General features: G+C 31.4%; 1 protein-coding gene across 6 annotated transcripts in view; it reads left to right on the top strand.

The window, feature by feature from the left end:
• Positions 1–22311, top strand: part of LOC135126826 (uncharacterized protein) — a 212987-nt gene that overhangs the window by 9135 nt on the left and 181541 nt on the right. The window lies entirely within an intron of this gene.

Here is a 22311-nt window from a genome sequence, read left to right as displayed (position 1 = left end):
AGTGTATTTTGACAGAACTTCCCTTACTTTTGAAGTATGGTCCTATAAATTCCGCTTCTTTGAAAAAAAATATAAAACTAGATTCTGCGATTTTCGTTTTGTGATAACCTTTATAAAGTGACGTTATTAACATCCCCGGACACCCTACGTCTTTAAATGTGAAATATATTTAAAGCTGATAACTAACGGGAAAAATGTATACAATTTCAGTTTCTTAGCATATGCTTAACTTCGACTGTTTATGTTTATACTTCGACCTAATTCGATTAATAGCACAAACGCATAGGAAAGGACTGATTGTTTAATTCATACTCAGTTTTTGTCCTAGAAAGACTAATAAATTTGAAGAAAGTCAACAAAAATGTAAGATGACGGACAATTTTTGACTATCGATTTATCATGTTTCAAATAATATCTTAAAATATTTGCACGAAAGTTACATTGTAAATGATTGTTACACAATGTTGATTTTTTCCAAAAATCTGGATGCTAAGGGTAAAAGCTCAACACGGATTCATAAATCACACATGCAGGAATATGTTATTTTATAAAATTTAAAGAAGTTCAACAGAATTCTAAGATGACGTCATAAATTTTTGGGAAGGCCTTAAACGAACAAATTTTGATTGACGATTTATCATCTTTCCTATAATCTTAAAAGGTTTGCGGTATTTCAGTACACTCGCTTTTGCAATTTTCAAGTTCAATTGTAAAATGAAATTTTGAATTGTTTTCCAAAAATTTCGATGTCTAGGATAAAAATTTAGCACGATTCCAAATTACACATACATGGAGTTATATAAAATTTAAAAAACATTTGTTCTACAAAATTATATTATTATCATCATTTTTTAGGGGGCCATAAACGAAAACATTTTAATTAATGATTTACCATGTTTACGATGATCTTAAAAAACTCTCAAAGCATTCGGGTTTACAATTTAAAAAAAAAATAAAAAATTTTTGCCCAAAAAAAAAATTCGACATGGATTCATGAATGACACATGCAGGAGTATGCAATCCTATAAAATCAAATATTTAACACAAAAAAAGGGTCAAATTAGTAATAAGTATAATAAAATGGTACGTTTTACCCCACATTATGTTTTTTAATTTATTATAAGGTGCTTTATCATTTTTAACAGGCCAATTTTGACGTTGAAGTGTTTTTATTTCTTTATAAAAATCTCAAAGTCAGCGGTTCCTATATGGATCCGCTGCAATCATGGGGAAAATATTTAGAAATCCAAAACTTTCAAAAAAATTACCTTAAAAATGGGGTGACGTTAAAAAAATGTATAAAAAAAACTTCACGACAAAAATATTTATTTTATAAAAAAACAACAAACAACTTCAAGGTCAAAATTGGCTTGTTTGGTTGACAATAGATGAAAAAAAAGAGGGGTGAAATGTATCATTTTCTTTTCTACTGATTTCAGCTTAGAAATTTCATCTAAAACATCCGATAATCTAATTCTTAAACTTGACTCATTCAGATGAGAATTGGAATTGAAATAATAAATAATGCTTTTGGAATCACCAAAAATTATATTTGATTAACATAAATGAAATTGGCAAAATCGTAAAATCATGTCATTATTATTTTAGAAGTGCATAAACGAAAAAACTTGATTAACGATTTACCATGCTTATGATGACCTACAACGTTTCCAAAATTTCAGAGCAGTTTCAAAGTTAAATCGCAAGATGTTGTATTATTGATTTTTTTCTCCAAAGATCTGGATTATTAGGCTAAAAATTCAATAGGGCTTCATAAACCACATGTGCAGGGGTATCTTATGTTATAAAATTTACATAATACTGTAAATTTTGGAGATGACGTTAACAAATTGTTGGTAGGGATGATTAGCCAAATTTTAATCATCTACACGATATTCGTAATACACATAAAAATTTAGCAACTGGTTCAGTAGTTTCGCAGATTATCGGTCTAATAAGAAACCGGACAGACGGCAGACAGACAGACAGACAGACAGACAGACGGAAACGGGCGACCTATTGTTTCATACTGAGTTTACGCTCTGAAAGTAAAAAGATTCTCCTATTTAATATTTAATATATCGTTTTTTATGTGTTTGTTATACTTTTAGGAATATTTATTGTATTTGTAATTGTAACACCCTGCATATGTGAAAAATCCAAATAATTTGAAGTACACTTCAACAAATCGCACTTCTTTGAAAAATTATAAAATTTGATTTTGGTGTTTTTGTTTTGTGGTAACCTCTATAAAGTAAAAACCACTGACGTAAATAATACCTCCGCATCGCGGGGGCGCAAATTGCAAGGGGGTGCGGTCCACACAAGTGCAGAGATAAATGACATCTTCTCTCAGTAATAAAATAAGTAATAATAACACGCTTAACTTAGACTGTTTATGTTTATACTTCCAAGGAACTTAATGATTAGCACGTTCAGAAAAACGAAATTGATGGATTTTGTCTCCTTAAAAGAGAAGAGAGTACCGATTAATTAATTAAGCTACAATGCAGTAAAACGGTCCGAATTATTTTGGGTGATGAGCTGTTATTAGTATAATTATTATTTTCTTATTATCACATATAGGCGGGCGCCACATTACTGTATTCTTACACAGGTGGGGTAAACTATTCTTGATTTAATAATAATAATAATAAAAAAGTCGAAACGTTGTGGGTTCGATCGAACCGCAGACCGTTAGGTAAGCTTACGGTTACGAATTATGTGACTAAAGAAGAATTAAGTTCAAACAATAATAATTATAATAATAATCAACAGAAATGTGTCGGATTAATAAAGCACAAGTATAGGAGTATACTACTTTATGAAAGTTTGAGTTATGTTCGTTGTACAAAATTTTGAGGGGATCTCCTTACGTTGTTGGTGGGGATGATTAGACAAATTTTGGTTAACGTGTTTACTAGGTATTTACACGATATTCCTAATATGCATAAAATTTGACTACAAACGGTTGAGTAGTTTCGGAGGTTATCTGTGTAATAAAAATTCGGATATACCAGAGCAAACAGACGGAAACGGGAGATCTATTTTTTCGTCTCTAGGGGTCATGAAAAGTCGAGAAAATATGAAAGTAGCCAGTCGTCCGATGGACTCGATTACAATACTTCCTTATTATTCTACGCTCGGGAAGTAAAATTATATATGGTGTTCTATGTAAGTTTGACTATTTAAAAAAAAATAACTAAGGCATAATAAATTCAACAAGTTCAAGTTTTTTGACGGATTATAAAAATTAAATTTACAGATTTTATTTTCTTTATGACAACGCCTATATGTTAACATAAACAAATTGCAGTATGTTCCCAGAATTTTGGATGGACCATTTTTGATTCAATCAACGACTTTAATTGAATGTACCTCTTTTAATAATTACTAGTCTTAAAAAACATGGAGACAGACCTCAAGTTATATTCATTGTAAAATTTTACTAAGTTTTTAGAACTTGTTAAAATTAATTTAAATAAATGAAAACGTTTTTGCTTGCTTTAAAAATACGGTAATCTATTATAACTTATCCTATTCATTTTAGTGAGATGTGTGTTAAATGAATACAGTAATCTGACATAGCCGCATTAGTGCTAGCATTATGGAATTAGCGCGGTAATGTAACTCATTACTTAACTCATATTTTAAATAACAATAGTAGTCAGTAGGCGTGTTTATTTTAACAGAACATTTTGAATGTCATACTGAGAAAAGAAAGTATGTATAGTGTTATCGCTTCCAGTGTTTTATATGTAGAATTAAAAAAAATATATACTTACACCATCCTAAAAAAATCTATTTTGCCTTTTTAACAGTAGACTATCTGTGCTGTTGAAAATAGTGGTAGTGTTCATATTTTTGTATCTTTTGCTCTTTAGAAAATGTGGAAGCATTTCGTAGGATCGGTTCATCCCACTATGATAAAAGAAAATGTCGATTCTGAAAAAGTTACAAGAAAATATAAATCTAAATTTTGAGAATGAATTAAGAAAAGTCAGATTTATTTAATTAATGAGTTAAAAAACAAATTTATATTCTGAAGCTCTAGTTGACTTGCAAATTTTCTTGGAAAACATCATAAATTATAGTTATTATCCACTTAAATTAGTCTCAAAAAACGTTTTTCTTCATCTGTTCACAAAACGCTTTTCTGTAATCTGAAGTTATTTTAAGTGGTAAGGATTTTTTGGCTTAATTTATTTATGTAACTTTATACAATTATTTCACATTGAATACAAGAGACGATTGTAACAATTATGTTGATATTTGAGCCAATTATAGCTCTATAAAGCAAAATCAACAATCACAATTCTGAACTATCTCTATTTATCAAGCAGTATAATGGATCGTTGTTCTGGAGTGGAAAATTAAGTTTACTTAATGTGTATTATTCAACTGCTCTATCTGTTGTGACATAAATGTAAATTAAATTATTAAATTATTTAAGTTTAATTACTGAGCTATTGATTAGGGCAAATGATATTAGTGTGTAATAGAATTTACTATCAAACGTAGTATTTCGTATACAGCATAAATTGTTTAATTAAAAACGAGATATTTATTATAACAATATATATTTCGCTTTTTTTCACAGAATTTTATTTTTGTGATATTCCTGAATCATTACATATAAACAGTTATGTTTATTGCATTTTTTCAGTAAAGATCTGTCGTTATATTGTTTTATTTTTTGTTTCCATACAAACTTCGTTTTTGTTATTTGGACTGATCTGTTGTAGAACCGCTGACTTTAGCAATATGTATATTTGGAATCTATTTAAAAGAATTATGATAATTTGTTCTCCACTCACGAATTCTCGCTGATGGACGCAAACTAAGAAACTAAAATAAATGCGGGGGCTTCGAAAAAACTTTGGGATAAAAAGGGATTTCCTTGACAAATGATTTAAGCTGAATGTTTTGAGAACTGAATTTATCTCAAAGTTAAACATTTTCGCTAACGGTTTGCTTTTAAATTGGCCGAAGAATCAACCGTGTGACAGACGCTTTATCACATTCCTTCCCTTCAGTCGACCCTACCTCAGTCATTTTCACATACCGAACCCTCCCTAAATATCTAGGTTAGTAAGCTCTCGACGTTTCGATTCAACCACCTTCAGACCGATTCGAAAGCTGCTGTCGTTGGACTTAGTCAAGCGGATCGAATTAACAGGATTTGGAGAGGAATTGAAGCTGAAATAAAATTCACGGAGGCAATGTCGCTTTTTTATCCTTCCTGCGGAGCTTCCGTGCTCTGCCTAATTAGGTGTGTTTAAAAATCATTGTTGGTAATTTAAACAAGTCTTCCATCCGCCATCAGCGAAGAAATTGTCTCCGCCGGTATTTACTTTAAATTTCAGCTGGGTCTTATGAAACATAATTACGTGTTCTAATTTGCGCGATGGCGAGTCGGCTATGGAAGTAATTAGGCTAGTAAAGAGTAAATGGGGCAGATGGGCTGGGATGAGTTACGAGATTATGTATCGGCGTTGTGAGCTCCAGGGCCGGACTTTCAGAGAGGATACATTTTGGGGTAGTCGTTAAAGGATTCAGAAATTAAATTAGACGGTTGAAATAGAGGAAACACAATCCGTACTTGTTTTATATCGTAGGAAAACCATAAGTTAATGACGAAATTAAACCAATTTTTACAGCTTAAAAATTATAGAACAAAAAAATTGGTATCTGGGAAATTCTCGTAAAGAATTCTTTTCTACGTTGTTTCTTTTAATTTTGTTTTCTTTTTTATGGACAATTTTAAAACAAACAAGCGCATCTAGATAATATGTAATATTTTCAACGAATATAATTTATGAAAGAAATGATAAATGACTGAAATAAAATTATAGCCTTAAGTACTATAACGTGTTTGGACTTTTCAAAGCATTCTTTATATAAAATTTAATGTTTGAGGATTTACTATGGAATTTTTTTACCTTATTCAAATCCGTGACGTACCTAACTTATCCACAAATAATAATTAACAATGGAAATTCATATAGTGATACAACAGTTCTTAGTAAGCCATGAAATTTATTTTTAAAATAATGTTGGTAACACCAACCGTGCCTTCTTCATTTTGACACTTAACTGTAATGCCAACATCACTATTTTAAAAATAAATTTCGTGGCCTACTAGAGAAATGTTTTTCGGTCATATGATATTTTACTTTGTTTTATTTATAGAGTTAACTTGGTCTTGAGTATAAAAAACATTTATTAAACCTCTTGCCCATTATAGTATATAATAAACATTTTGTACTACACCCTACACCAGCATCTGAAGTTTCTAATCAATACTTTAAATTTTGTCAAATATAAAGAGTGTTCAGTTTTATAAAGCCAAGAATAACTATATTTATGGGAATATTTTGTCAATAATTAGGAATTTATGCAATTTGAAATTGTTAGTTTAACCATACCAAATTGCATCCAAAACATGAGAGCGTTTTAATAGGATCGATTTGTGGAATAGTTAATTTCATGGCTCCTAAAACATAAAAAGCTGACCTTCCGTTTGTGTCATCTGTCGTCTATTAGAGATTTTATTAGATAAGTAATCCTCGAGACTAATAGACTGTTTGTTGTGAAATTTAATTTATTTTGAGAATGCCATATACATAGATGGTAAAACGCTATTTGTCCGTCCCCACTAAAAATCTGATTACGTCATCTAAAGATTTTGCTGATCAAAGTCTGTTTAAGATCTCATTTGCAATCTGCAGAATAGCATGTATTTTCTTCAGTGGTTTATATTTTTGCGAACTGTTTACGCAAGATGTTAAAATAAAAAATGAATGAAATAATTCATCCAATCACGTAGCATGTTCCTTTGTAATTAAATATTTCGTCTCTATTTTTTTTTTAACTTATTCTAGTTATCATAAAAAATATAATTTATGTAAGAAACTAGACTCGTTTAATTGACTGTGTTCAAATAATTTTAAACCAATTTTTAAAATCTGTGAATCATCAAGAAATTCTTGGTCTTGGTTCATATCACACAACTGACAACACATTGGCAGTGAAGCGATTTGACATTTTCGTTGACAGTTATTTGACCGTAACTGTCAAACTAAACAAGAAACGTGTTGGTGTTGCCAACATCGTTATTAAAAAAAAAAAAAAAAATGCACGACTTACTAGAGGATTTTTTTTATAATCATATGCTACTACTAAAAGTAAGTCAAAATGGAGCAAAATGGGTTAGATTTAGAGCATTTAATTTTGGTAGTTAGAAAATAAATATGAAATTTTTTAGCGGAGAGTAGAGAGATATCGCTAGATAAACAAAAATAAGACTGAGGAGTCACTAGTGATAAAAAAGCTAAACTAGAAAGAAATCGAGGTGCAGGTAACCAGTTACTGTTTTAAAAATTAAATCAGTGTGCAGTCCTCACTCTTATTTATTATCTTGAGATTACAGTTTTCCCAAAATTTCTTGGCCCTATATTTTTTGATGAGGTGTTGTCCTAGATCGGAAGGTATCTTAGTTTTGGGATATATTCAAGTGGTGTGCTAACGTTTTTGCCGGACTATTTGGTCACATTTTCATTCAAAATCCCTCTCTGTACTTTCTTCTACGTACTTGGTATCAAGTACAAATCACACCGGTATTTTAAAGAGGAGATTAAACGAAAGCTGAAAACTATCGACCGAGTAGACACACATCTGCCTGTTGCAAGCTTGTGGAACAAATAATATGGAACCGTCTCCGTCAATTTTGCGAAGAATATATAGTACATTCATTTGAGCAGTACCTAGTGAAATTTTATTGCACCAACTAGTGAAAAAATTTCGACTACTGAACCGCAACCGTAAATTGTGTTGCGCTTCTTTAAAAATTATAAAATTTGATTCTTGCGATTTTCGTTATAAAGTAAAAACTAGTGGCCTAAATAACTCCCCCGCAACCCCCGCAACCCCTGCAACAAGAATTTGCGCTCCCAAGTACGAACAACGTAAAATATATTTAAAGCAGATAAGCAACGGGAAAAATTACCTTTCAGCAATAACAACAAGCTTAAGTTCAAGTGTTTCTGTTTATACATCGAATGAATGTCACGTAGAAATGAGTTTGATTTGAATGAGTTTGTCCTCTCAAAACCGAGGACTAAAATTATTAATTAGGCCACAATCGAACGAAATGTTCTGAATACATATTATAATTCATATTTTTATCATTATTAAATAAAGGCGTGTGTATTCTCACATTTTCGAGAAAATGGGGTGGGTCGTTCTTAATTTAATTAATTTGTGATGACCCCATCAACATAGATAATACTAGTCATAGTACAAAAGAAAAAAAGAAACTAATAAAATATTTCACTTATTAAGAAAATGCTTTTATACTGTGTTGGACGTTTACTAATAAAACTTAAAATATAATTATTTGAGATGACGTCATCAAATTGTTGGTGGGGAGGCTACTGTTCAATCGTGTCACAAGAATCCGTACTAAGTCCAAATATAAGTTGGATATGTTTTTGGTTTTCCGACCATAATCAAATCGCATCACGCACTTTATGCTGAATATGTTGGGCTGTTCAGAAATCCATTAACATCTTCGCAAACACAGGTAACTGAACGTGTATTGGTTAATGCCGCTAAATACCTACAAAATTCAAATATTGTTTATATTTTTGGTAACCAGATACTGCAATCTGTCAACTAAATTAAAAAAAAGACTGATAAAGAATTATTGTTCTCTGACCATGTCGTACACATAGTAAAAGAGCCATCATTACCATCTATTTGCTTCAAAATAATAATAATTATGCTCAATGATGAATACAGAAGATGCCAATATGTAACAAAACGAAGAAAACATATAGCTTATACACATAACAACCAGAACAACTAACATAATCTAGGTAATTAAGTGAAGTATACCCTAAAAAGTACTAATATGATCATTGAAAGATTTGTCAATACTTGACAAACATTTGTCTATCAGGAGTTTAGGAGAAGATTTAATTTTGTCGGTAGAAAATTGAAAAATCTACAACCATTACAATTTAAAGTTGTACGGCACTTCTCAGGAATTATTTTTTTTACGGGTGTCATACGTATGATTGATCTTACAGTCAGTAAAAACGCTCTAATGTTTGTAAACACAGCAGAGAATTTGGTAGATATACGTACTATACTTTCATAGTTAAATATTAAGATTCTAAAAAACTACTGCATTTTTTTTGTATGACAAGGATTCGTTTTACATTAGAGGAACACTCCCAATGTAAAATGGTGTATTTCAGAATGCTATGAAAACACCCATAGCACAACTGTTTCAAAACTAATTTACTCCAATACATAGATTGGATGCTGCTGGTAATATATAGCAAACCTTGGACAATCGGAAAATCTAGTATATATGTAGATAATAATCAATATGTTCTAACGAACGTAACATATTAGAGTCCATTATTAGTACTAATAAATTTGCCTCACTACTGCAACTTATTTCACCAATATTAGACATTGTTAAAGTTTTATCTGGTGCAGAAGGAGTACTTAAATTTGTAAATAATAGCCATCTAGTTTTAATTTTATTGATTAGCAGTCTGTTAGTTCAATCTAAGTAGTCAGTTTAGCATACATTTCAACTGTTTAAAACTTCTTCAAAGGTCTTGTCACTGATTAGCAAATTTGTATTATCGGCATAAGAAACAGACAAACTACATGAAATAGATATATGTTTAAAAAGTCATTGATATAAATTATGAATAAGGTGGGTCTTAGTATGGAATCTTGGGGAATACCCAGGCTGACAATTTTTTTATTTTTAGAGGATAAAACGTTTTTTAACTGTCGAGCGAGAACTTCTATAGGTCTACGTCACTTTTATCTAAAGCCAAAACTACTGAGTTAAATCTATGTCTAAACTCGTAACCTTAATGACAGTAAATTATTAGTCTTTTTTGCCTTCCTGACACATGTGTTAATCACAGACCACAAAGCTTTGTTTTAATTTTTTGCCTTATTAATTATTCTGTGAGTATATTTATACATTTTCCAGTTTCAAAAATTTTGGTATCTAGGAAGGAGTTTTTGCAAAAATATTCTTACCAACAGATTGGTTTGCACATTTTCTATTTTGATATCGCAGAAATAATCTTGTAATTATACAGTTTTTTTGGTCAAAGATTAATGTATTTTCTCAATAAATCTACACAACTGAAATTTTCATTGTCATTGTTAAGAATTGTAAATCGTCGTGGAAGATGGTTTTTTGAATTCGGTATTTTCACAAGGAAGTAGTTTTTCTTGTCTATAACATTATCTATGGTCATTTTCCATAATTCATCCTTACGGCAAGCATCCACTATTCCCATTACAACTATCAATGGTCAGATGCTTCAGTCAAGAATGCCACAATTTTTGCTGTCGTAACCACCGCACTTTTCTTTGGACGATATCCTGTATTTTTACCTTTTAGGATATTTAGAAATATCGATATCTTCTTTTAAATAAATAGTTGATCGTAACATGGAATATTCGCACCATAGACTTTCTGGGGACTGATATTTCTTTGTTAAATCCAGAAAATACGCCAGGAGAACCGTTTCGGTACTTGAAATGTCCCCTTATTTCGAATTCCACCATTCCTTGAATGTTTTGTAAGCTGTTTCACAACGCTTCTTTGATTTCTCTGGAATAACCGAAGCACAAGCGAGATTCGCGGCACTTCCACATCCATTGTCGACGATGGTACAATGTAATATGGGTTTAGAAATTTTCAAATTTCTGTTGATTTTAATATTTAATTTTTTTAAGTGTCCATAGTAACAAAAAAAAGCTTACTTACTTTACTCAACGATTCAATCGCGCAATTATTCTTGAAGGATTTGTCAAATATTTGTAAAAATTAGCTGCTTCAGGTATGGCGAAATATACTGTATGCGCCGTGCAATGTTAGTGTTTTTTGTGGTCTCGAAATGTTTAGAAAATCTCGGGACTTGCGGCCTTCGATTTCTCAAATTTCGTTTACATTTATTAAATCAAACGCAGTTCTACTGAAAGCACTTTTTGTTTCATATGTGTGTCCTATCTTAGAATATGCTACTGCAATATGGTTTTCAAGTTTTAAAAACAAACTACACGGTGAGAGAATCCCAATGGCAAAACTTCTAACTTTGGAACAATGTCGCCTACTAAATGACCCTGTTTGTATATGCAGCATTCTTAATATTCATCATTATTCTTTCAAATATTTTCAGTCTGTGTCATGATTCTCACCATTGTGGACATGTTCCAAAACTATATAACAACAAATATATAACCAGATGGCGCCAAAATTTTAGCAGAATTAATAAATCTGGGACAATTTAGACAATCAAATTATTGAATCAACAAGTACTGCCTTTTTCAAGAGCAAATTAAACGACCGACTGAACAACACATAATAGGTTTCTTTTTCCTTCTCTAAATGACAATAGCACTTCCTCAATGGGAATTATAATAAGTAGCTCTAGTTGTTGTTATGTGCTACTTCAGATGAATGTAATAGGTTTCTGCACGTGTAAGTTAGTGAGAATCCTAATAACAACAGTAATAATGGATCTAAAATAGGCTATTTTCTTGATCAGCATAAAATCTGTGGACTTTGAATATCTAGAACTAGACAGCGTACTACCATAACAAAACGTTTTAAAATGTGAAAATTAATTACTCAGACACTTTATTGATTGTTTGAATATCAACAGGTAAATTTTTTATACATTCCTTAAGCGGCGTAGAGTTTATCGAAGTTTCAATAGATCACAGAGCACAGCTTTTTTTACTTCGAGAACGTAAGCCGGGGAAGTGCTGCAATAGGGTCTGTTTGGCTAATTTCGTGTTTTTTGAACGTTTCATAGCTTCTAGAGTCTGAAAAACTTTCTGTCTGTCGTGATTTTATTAGTCAGATAACTTTCAAAATCAAATCAAAATTTGTATACCTAATCATTTGCACTAAAAATTTGATGACGTCAGCTCAAAATTTTCCTAAGAAAATTTTATTTAAAATATGCAAAATCATATACGTCTGTGCTTGTTACTTATTAATCTACCTCTATTTTTAACAGCGTGGATGTAATAGCTGAACTGTCAAACAGAAAAAAATACAAAGGATTCAAAGTTATAACACCCCTAATTTTGCGGTGTTGGGGATTAATAGAATTAACTTTCTTTGTTGAGATGCCTCTAGCTGCAGCTAATTGAAACACCTTTATTCACCTATCGGTCAAAACTGTGTCATGAACTTTGTCAATGATTTCTGTTATGACAACAGTTTTTGAACCTCCAGGACGTGCAACGGATGTTTTCCCGCACTTAAGCTCATTAACCGAGTGATGAATTTGAAGAATATGAATCCTCCATTGTAGGAAAAATCCTTTCATAGATTTTTTTGCGGTTATTCCTAAATATGTAAAATAAGAACTGAATCATAATACAAATTGCAGTTTTCTCAATTTTAAAAAATCACTCGACACAATAGTAGTCAATTAAATCCTAAACGAAGAATTACTGGCAGAATGACTTGATATTATAGAAATGTCATCTGTAGGAAGCTTTCATGAAGTCTACATATGCAGTTACTGTTTTTTTTTTTTCAATTTCAAAGACTATGCAAACCAAGTTATTCATAAAACCACCCTCTTAAGAACCTTCTCGATTAAACCATTTTTCAAACAAAAAACCGCATTGAAATTGGTTCATTCGTTTATCAAATTTTATAGTTCATCTAAGAAGCTGAAATTATAATGGATTATTCTTCAGAAGCGTTGTTGTTGTGAGTTTAACGGGAGAAGCTTGAATTTGTGAACTAATAAGAAGTTTTGTGTCCAGTGTGAAAGACAACAGTTCGAATATATATGCTTAAATGACGTGTTTTTTAAAAGAAATCTAATTCGTTGTTTGTAAAATAAAGTGGTATTCCATTGTTTCACTCATCTTTAAATTTTTAATATTCATAAATTTTATTTTTGTCATCAACTGAAAAATAAGTGTATGAGTTTGCATCGCGATGTCGACGCGATATATGCGTCATATTTTCAATGTATTAAATTAAGTTCCTCCTTCAAGCTAAGCTATGGCGTAGGTACAAGATAGCGGAGTTTTATCTGGGACATCTGTCCATGGGAAAATGTCTCAAAAACTTAATATCGAAAGCATTATATTTTATTGATTGTATTGGGAACACAATATTGTTGTTGTTATTATTACACTGTAACTATCCACATTGATATATTTGTCTCTTATAAAAAGTTGATGGCATCGTAAAATTATCACAGAATTAGTAAGTTATTGTTTTTAGGAGAAATATGCTTTGAGATGGCTGCGGTACATTGTCTACCAAAGACCATGGAAGTTTTATACCAATATACTGGTTGTTAATGGTATTTAGTCCTATATTTATTGTTTTTTGTCATATATGTATGTATGTTTTTACAGGACATAAGCCAATAATAATTCATCTTCAATGAAAGTAGATATTTCTTGAATTGTAAAAAAAACATAAAATTGTAGAAATCGTATTAAATAAGCTGTATATTTGATGGAAACTGATAAGACGCAGAAGCTGTAATTGTTATTGTTAATTCAATAAATACTAATAAGATGTTAATTGCGGAATAGAATTTAAGCAAATTATATGGAAAAGAATAATGTAGAGTCAAATTACTGTTTAAATAACTGCATGTTAAATGAAAATTACTAAATCTAATTTATTCAGTGGAAGAGCCCTTCAGAAGTTATAGCTCCAGGCCAGCCGAACTTAAAATTCGGCCCTGTGAGGTGCTGTTAGACTGTAGAGTAAGCAGAGTAAATAGTTAATAAAGTGATGGGGTAGTCAAACAGCTGTTCGATGGGCGAGGGGAGGGTGGGGGCGGATCAATAGGCCGCCGCCACCGTTGCCGCCGCCCTTCTTGGGCTGATCCCTCTCATTATCGGAGGACTGCAACTGACGCTCCGCACCTTCAGACAACTGCGGAATACGCTTGCTGTTTGTCTGCATTTCAATAACAAATTTGTTTCTAGTTTTGGGACGTGCGTCGAATTCTCCTCATGAATCTATGCATGCCGAGAGAAATTTAATTCCGATTTGCATCGAGAAAATTGTGTGGATTATGTAGGTACGTCTGGAGTTCCTGCTGGAAAATCGACGGACGGAGGAAAAGCTAGCTGAAGAGCAAGCTCTGCAACGCTGCGTGAGATTGACAGTTAACAAATCAGTTTCTGAACTCTGACGAAACCACTAACTGAAAGCTGGAAAATGTAAACAATAATGGGATAGTCGAGTCGTAGTTCGTCAAAGGAAATTCAGCAGGAATAATTTTAGTTAGTTGTCGCTTGTGCTTTTTAGATTATCAAAAGTTTGACTTGGTAAAATAGGTAGTAGAAAACTAACATCGTGTTCGAAATTTATTTCGATTTAGATGTTACACTACACTGTTTTTGAGGTTAATGATAAATTGTCTACATATGCTACATAATATATAACTAATCTATTTCTTTTACTACACAGATTCAGTAAACTTTTTTTGTATAATATTTAGTCATATGTTGATTATTATTATTGATCAGTATTGATCGGGCGAGCAATATAATTTGTAATCGAGTCATCCGTGGAAACAGTTTAGTATGTCGGTGATTAAACCATAACGATAAATGTCAAAAAATGACAAATGTAAAAGCACTTTTTAAAAATATTTTTAACAAAATAAGTATGAAGTTATAAAAAAAACTGGCACTAAATTAATTAATTTTATTAAATACATAAAATTAAATTGCAGTACCTATCTAAATGCTGAAAATGTTGCCTATTTTGTTATATGTAAATGGGCTCTTCCTTTAATTCCATTCATAACATGTTTGTGTGTTTTTGTTTATACTGGTAATGTCTTCTGGTATTTTCAAAGTTAATTCCTCCAAATAGTTGACAGGTGTTCGATAAACAATGTTCTATAATTAAGGCTACAAGAAAAAGTCTGCAGAAGTAAGATAATCTCTGTGTTTCGACTGATGATCCCGTTGTCAAAATATTCCCGTAACATTGCTATTAGCCCAATTTTTAAGTGTCTACTTCAAGTATAAAGTTTACAAAATTAACGGCAATTTAAATTAATTTTGTTAATAATTTTTCTCTAATGTAGGTTTAAACGTATGTAATATTAAATTAAATTGTTGTTTCTATTCTATGAAAAAATGTTGATGAACACATGTTGAGATACAAGTTATTTTGGTAGGTTTACTCTTATTGATAATCTATATACAGAGTATTTATTCTTAAATGATCTATTAAAGGAGGATTTTATGTTGCACACTGATTTCTCTCCTTGTAATAGTATTCTGAAACACCGTCATCAGTTTCTTGACGGAGATTGATAGATAGTTTCAGAGATTATCTTTTCGTCAAAGTAAGATTTTACAATGTTTTTCTTGATTATCGTTCGGGCAGTAAATAATTTAGAAATAACTACTTATATGGAAATTTTTGTTTTTAAAAGTAAAATTTTCTAACGAGTGGGGCTTTTATACTAATTAAAATTTTTGTATGACACGGCATCTTGTCTTGCCTAGGTTTTTAATAATGTTTGTTTGTATGCTTATTTGAAGATTCTGTCAAAATACAAAATTAAATTACCCTTTTTATTATTATTTAATTCATTGTCATACCTTTGCAACATAAGGAGGTGTAACCGTGGGTTTGATACTAAATAATAAAGATGATTATTTCTACGGTGGCTTTAATTTACTGTAATAATAATGTGGTTACATAAATAAAAGGAGTTTGTTTATAATTAAGGATGTATAAATTGATTAACACATTGATCCCTAAACCGAAACTTAGAAGTTAGTATCTGCCTTTACGGTATTTAATGTTTATTATTATTGATTATTCAATTATTTTTAATTTTGAATTTTAAAAAAGTGATGCACTTTACACATAAGATATAATAAGCATTCACGTTCGGTAGAAGTAACTGACAGAAACTTTTCTGTGGTTAAGTTGCAATCTTAAGATCACTAGAAATTTAAGATTGGCATCAACTGTCTAATTTTCTAATTCAAATGTCAAATCTGAATTGTGTGGAAAAAAACGAAGTTTTTCTAATTTCAACACGCTTCGTTTCAAGAAAATCCATGGAAACAATTTCCATAAAAGTAATCACGAGAAAGCTCATTTTAAAGGAAAAGAAACAAGAAATATTTCGTGGTTTTCAAAAAATTGGGTAAAACGGAAACAGTGGCTGAAATATTCTCCGTAAAGTTCGCTAGTGTTGTCGAGTGTTTTTCGAATTTTAAAATAATACAGATACAGCGGCGCTTGTGCCGTTAATATTATAATCAGAATCAGAAAGTCGACTGCGCAGATTTATATACCTACATGCTTTGTTGGTTCCGTTCTACAATTGGTTTTTAAGTTTTATATCATCGTTATTGTTTTGTAAGAGGTAAAACACTGGGCTTTGAAAATAATTGTACGTAATACACGTATAAATTTAGGTTTCCGAAGGCGAAGTTTTTCACATTTTAAACACGTTATAGCTGCCAGAATCAAATTTCTAAGGCGGTACCTATCTCCAATTGCGTGATTGTGGTGAAGATTTACTTTTCATTTTTTTGGATGAGACATGGATATACCAGAACGGATCCATGGTGAAATTGTGGATCCATGATGATGACATCAAAGCTTGTCCTCCTAAAAAAACTAGTGAAGGGAAAAGATTCAAAATTTTACATGCGGGTTGCTCTTTGGGCTTTTAGAGGGATGCGATTTTCTCCTTGGTTCAAAAATAGATTCACCAGATTACCACAAAACCATCACATTTTCGATATTTGACCTTTACTTACTTACATGTCACATTTTTGATACCTACTTTCTGACATTCCAGTAATACATTATACACTAGAACAATTATGTCCGCAGTTACACAGCTTAAAAAAAAAAGTTACCAAATCTAGTTACATCTACCGAACGTGAATTCCTTATACGTTAATTTGTGTAGTTTGCATGATTGTTGTTAATTTAATAATTTCATAACATCATTTTATAAACAATTATTATTTTTTACAATTTTTCTTTACAAACGACATGGAAAATGTAAAAGTGTATTATATTAAAGACAATTATACTGTTGGATCTTTGCTGAATTCTAGTGGCTGTTGAACAATGCCTTCAGAGTGTTAGCTTAGCGCTTACAAAAAGAAATATAGAATTCTCAAGTACACTGGGGGAAAGAAATAAAAGTGAAAAAATACACTGAATGTGTCACTTACTACAAATCCTGTTATGATTATTTTGTCTTCTGCAAATAACTTGAGTGCACTATACTCAACGTTAAAACAAAGCGAATGTAGAACAAGTTAATCAAAGATTTAGGATAAGCATCGCACGAGTTTATTTCTCAAAACATAGTTTGGAATATTAACCGTAATTTATTTAATAAAAACAAAAATAATTTTTACAAGCAAGCGTATATTGTTTAGTTAATATGTGGAACGTAGCAATTTTAAATATTCTTAATTTGTTTCATTGTATTGTCATCAGTTAGTATCGAGGTGTTTTAGGTATTTATTATTATTATCATCGTCTATTATGCCGAGAGTGTAATAAAAACACAATCAAACACAACCACGATTTATCTAAATTTTGACAAGTTTTGTTTCGTTGCTCTAATAATATCTCGTTAGAACTGTAGACACTGTAAACGCTTCACTTTTGACGTTCCAGCTAACTTAATATTTTATTCATGTAGAAGATTTTTAAATTAGTAGATGCTCTGAATTCGAATTTTAAAAATATGATTTCGTAAATGAAGCAGTGTTCAAATATTTTGAACATAACCATTAACTACCACTACTATGCTGTATTTTTAGCGTATTTTTTGCTGTAACTGGATTCATCTGGGTAACTCGACGTTTCTTGACCCCTAGAGTATGAAAAAGTAGGTCTCCTGTTTATCGCCTGTTTCTCGTCTGTACGTCTGTCGGTCGGCTTGTCGTCTGTGTCGATTTTGTTAGACAGATAATCTCCGAAACTAGCGGACTGATGGTTGTTAACTTTTATATCTATCTTAGGAATATAGTGTAAATGGCGAAACGCTAACTGAAATTTATCTGATCATTCCCACCAACAATTTAATTACACCATCTCAAAATTTTGCATGTATTGTACCATACAAATTTTTAAAAATAATATACGAATCCGCTATGAATTAAAAAAATATATTATTTTTACAAATTAACATAGAAATTGCAACACCGACTAGTTTGAAATAGTTTTAACGATAACACAACCATGGTAAACCGTTAATAAAAATTATGTGTTATTAAAATTATCCCCAAACACTTGATGACGTCATCTAAAAATTTAGCTGTATAAATCCTGTCCAAAATGTGCAAAATATTATGAGATGTGGTTTTTCAGTGCATGCATTCATATTTGTTAGAATTTTTTCTACAAGATGACGCAAAGATGGATTAAATTTTTTTTCTCTCATTTTTTCGAAAATGTGAAAATACAGTGCTGTTATTATTAGTATTACTCTGTACTTACCCAAATTGATGTATTGTACTGTGAGAGCAAAACTATCGTAGGTTAAAATTTCAGATTTTTGTAAAACGTGTGTAGACCCTATTACATAACTGCAGTGTTTATGTGGGTCTAAAGTCTTAATCCTGGGTGATTTTAACATTCCTGAGTTCTGGGAACAAGCTAACAGAATAGGTTTAAAAATTAACAAAGTTCAGCAATTTGAGATTTTGGCATTATGTAATATTATGAATTATTTAAAGTACTCAGAGCAGATATAAAGAAACTATCCACAGAATCCTATACATTTTATTTGTAGACCCTCAGTACAAGAGTGAAAAAAGATCCGAAAAATTTTTGGAATTTCTTTAAAGCGAAAAATAAAATTAAATCAGTACCATCAACAATGACTTTGAACAATCAGCCACTAGACAATCCTCAACAAATAGTTGACACATTTTCAAATATTTTTAGTCAAATATATGTCCATTTTAATAAATCGTTAGTCAGTGACTTAGCAAATAAAATAAATGTTAACACCGTAGATATCTGTAATGTTGATGAAGAGACTGTGAGAAAGGCGTTACGTAAACTAAAAGAAACCCTAATAGCTGGACCTGCCTGAATACCATCTTTTCTCATTAAAGATTGTGCCGCTATCTTCTCGAAACCGTTAACAGCTATTTTTAATATGATATTCATCTTGCAAGTGTCCCAAATTTTGGAAAGAATCCTTTGTTACCTCCGTTTTTAAGTGTGGTGATAGATTTGACTTTTCGCGAAAATTTTTGAGGAGATATTGCATAATTTCATCCACCCTCACATATCTGGAATGATTTCCATATGTCAGCATGGGTTTGTAGAGGGGAGATCTACCATAACAAATTTAGTTTCGACGTTCTTGACAAGCATGGCAGGTTGATTGCCTTTACACAGATTTTTCTAGGGCGTTCGATACAATAAATCATAATCTTCTTATTGAAGAACTGGCGAATTTTGGATTTACATCTTCTCTTATAAAACTTATTTAGAAAATTAACATCAGTTTATCTCTATTTTTGGGTCTCATTCAAAATCATTTGTTCAATCATGTGGGGTTCCTCAGGGTTCAGTGTTGGGATCACTCTTCTCTAAATTATTTATTAACCACAGGACAAATAATTTAACATGTAATTATTTAATGTACGCAGACGATTTAAAGATATTCTCGGATATTAAAGATATCAGCGACTGTATAGAACTACAAATCAACCTCCATAAATTATCAAGTAGTCTCTGAGTTTCAAGCTCAACCACCCTAAATGCTTGGCAATGTCATACATAAGGAAACTTAAGACTACAGACTTTCAGTCTAATATCTCCAATAATATTTTAGAGAGACCAGAAACTATTCATGATCGGGGCGTAATCTTTGACACAAAGTTAACTTTCATCACACATATAGGTAACATACCTTAGTTTCATCTGTATATACCTAAATCCTTAGAATTTGTTATTCGCAACTGGAATATGCCTCGGTGATTTGGAGTCCTATTTATGATGTCCATGTTAGTTGACTGGAGAAAATTCAAAGGCGAAATATACAGCTTTCCTTATCGATGGTGTAGATCCTTGTCAGGGTTATCCTCAGGAACTTTTACTATAGAGATCTGGTTTACAAAGTTTGCACGTGCGACGAGTTACAGATTTCATTTCATTGCTTTATTTAATTATTGTAAACACCAGTATTAATTGTCCTGAATTATTGGAACAAATTTCTTTTCGAGTGCCCCGCTGTAACGCAAGAAGTAAAAGCTGTTTCGCAGTTCCTATTCCAAATTCAAGCATTACCAAAATGTCACCGCTTTATCAAGCAATCGACAATTATGTAAATATTGAGGAAAAACTTGACATTTTTGCATATAAATTATCCGATATCAGGGGACTGCTATCGAATGAATGTTGTTTAGATGATATTCATTTGTGTGTGAATCAGGATGTTTGGGTATGTGAGTATGTGAGTGCATTATTTACTTATGTTTAATTGTTACTAATTTATTAACTCATTGGGCTTAGCCTGTTGAGTTATTTCTATTAACAATAATAATATTTCTTTAAAGGGCATTTATAGCTATCTAATATTTGATTGTCATAGTAAATAGTGGGTATTTTTGAAACAAAAATGTTTTGATAATTTTGTAGTTGTATTTTCACTTACATATCACACTTAGATACGTTAGTTTTGCTCTCACAGTGCAGTATGTTGATGATCTCATCATAAAATTTTGTTATGAAAAACTCACTTGAAACATGCGCATAGCATGCTTCTTCATCTGTAATTTAACGTTCCACAGATATCTTCTTTATATGGGTTATCACTTATCATATAGAACAAATAAAATTTGCAAAAACAAATTTTATAATTTTTACACTGGATTTCTTTGAGTGTGTGTCAGGAATGAGCAAAGTTTTGTCTTAATAACCTTCGACAAGTTTTTATTTTAAATTTCTTCATCTTCTCCATGCTAAGTTAAGATAAAAATTTGTGTTTAAAAAAAATGCTTTAAAGTTATTTAGGGCCGTTTTATGCGTAACAGGATTACTTCGAAAATTACAAAGAAAATTTATGTTAGAAATTTGTGAAGAAAAATATTCTATATTATGATGGTAAAGCAAGCAAGAAATTGCGTAGACATTCAAAACATGACCATGCGTTTACGTTTTGAACGTGTGCGTAATTTCTTGCGCACTTTATCATCAATTATTTTTCTTGCAAAATTTCTAGCATAAATTTTGGATTTGTGTCCATTGTTAAGCACCCCGTAGCCCCTGCGCCATGGAGACCGCAGTCCGAATATTATTTTGGATAGGTAGCTGTAAATCTTATATTATTATTAGATATAGGTGGGCTTAACATTATTGAATTCTCAAATTTTCGAGAAAATGGGGCGAATCGTTCTTGACTTGATCAATAAAAAAAATGTGTGTCAGTCGAATCAGAGACCTTCGCATTAGCAATTCAACTTTTTTACTGCATAACCACTTCACCACTTCATGTTCATGTACCGGTATAAAATGTGATAATGCAATTTGGAATTGCCTAGGGCAAAAAATTAACGTAGATTCATAAACCACAAGTATAGGAGTATGTTATTTTATAAAATTTAAATAAACTTTACTAAGATAAAAAAATTGAGGGGCCGTCCAATCGTTAGTTGTAGATAAGTTTTGGTTAGAGTTTTAGCGTTTACACAATATCTATAATATACATACATAATTTGACAAGAATCGGTCCAGTAGTTGGATTTATTTCTCTTTAATAAAAAGTTGATTTGATGATCAAAAAATTGTATTACGAAAATCTCTTTTCACAATTCCAGCATAGCTGACTTCTTTACCTGGGGTTTAATAACTTCTTACTTTTGTAACATAATTATAGGTATTTAGATCTGTTGTACGTACGCTTTAAATGCTTTAAATTTATTGCCGTGCGTACTAAAACGGAAAGTTTGTAAAGACTACTCGTACTGTATATATTATTATATTCCTTATTTAAAGCGTCACATGATGATATTGTTTCTCAAAATATTTATGTTTTCCTCAGTAATTCCTTTCTGCTTCAAAGTTCGGCGGTAGGCTACACACACCTGTTTCACCGCCACCATGTCACTGTAAATATGAAATACTTTATTTGCTGGACTTTTAGCCTGCGGATTCCACGTCAGTCAATTGTCTTCTTACATAGTTAAATCCATCCCTTCGAAGGAAGTACATCCAACTTTCCAGCAGAGAATCTATATTCGGCAAAC

The sequence above is a fragment of the Zophobas morio genome, unplaced genomic scaffold, assembly GCF_036711695.1.
Source record: "Zophobas morio isolate AGI-343-1 ecotype UQ-CSIRO unplaced genomic scaffold, CSIRO_AGI_Zmor_V1 ptg000011l, whole genome shotgun sequence".
Taxonomy (NCBI): Eukaryota; Metazoa; Arthropoda; class Insecta; order Coleoptera; family Tenebrionidae; genus Zophobas; species Zophobas morio.
This window is presented reverse-complemented; position numbering and strand designations above follow the sequence as displayed.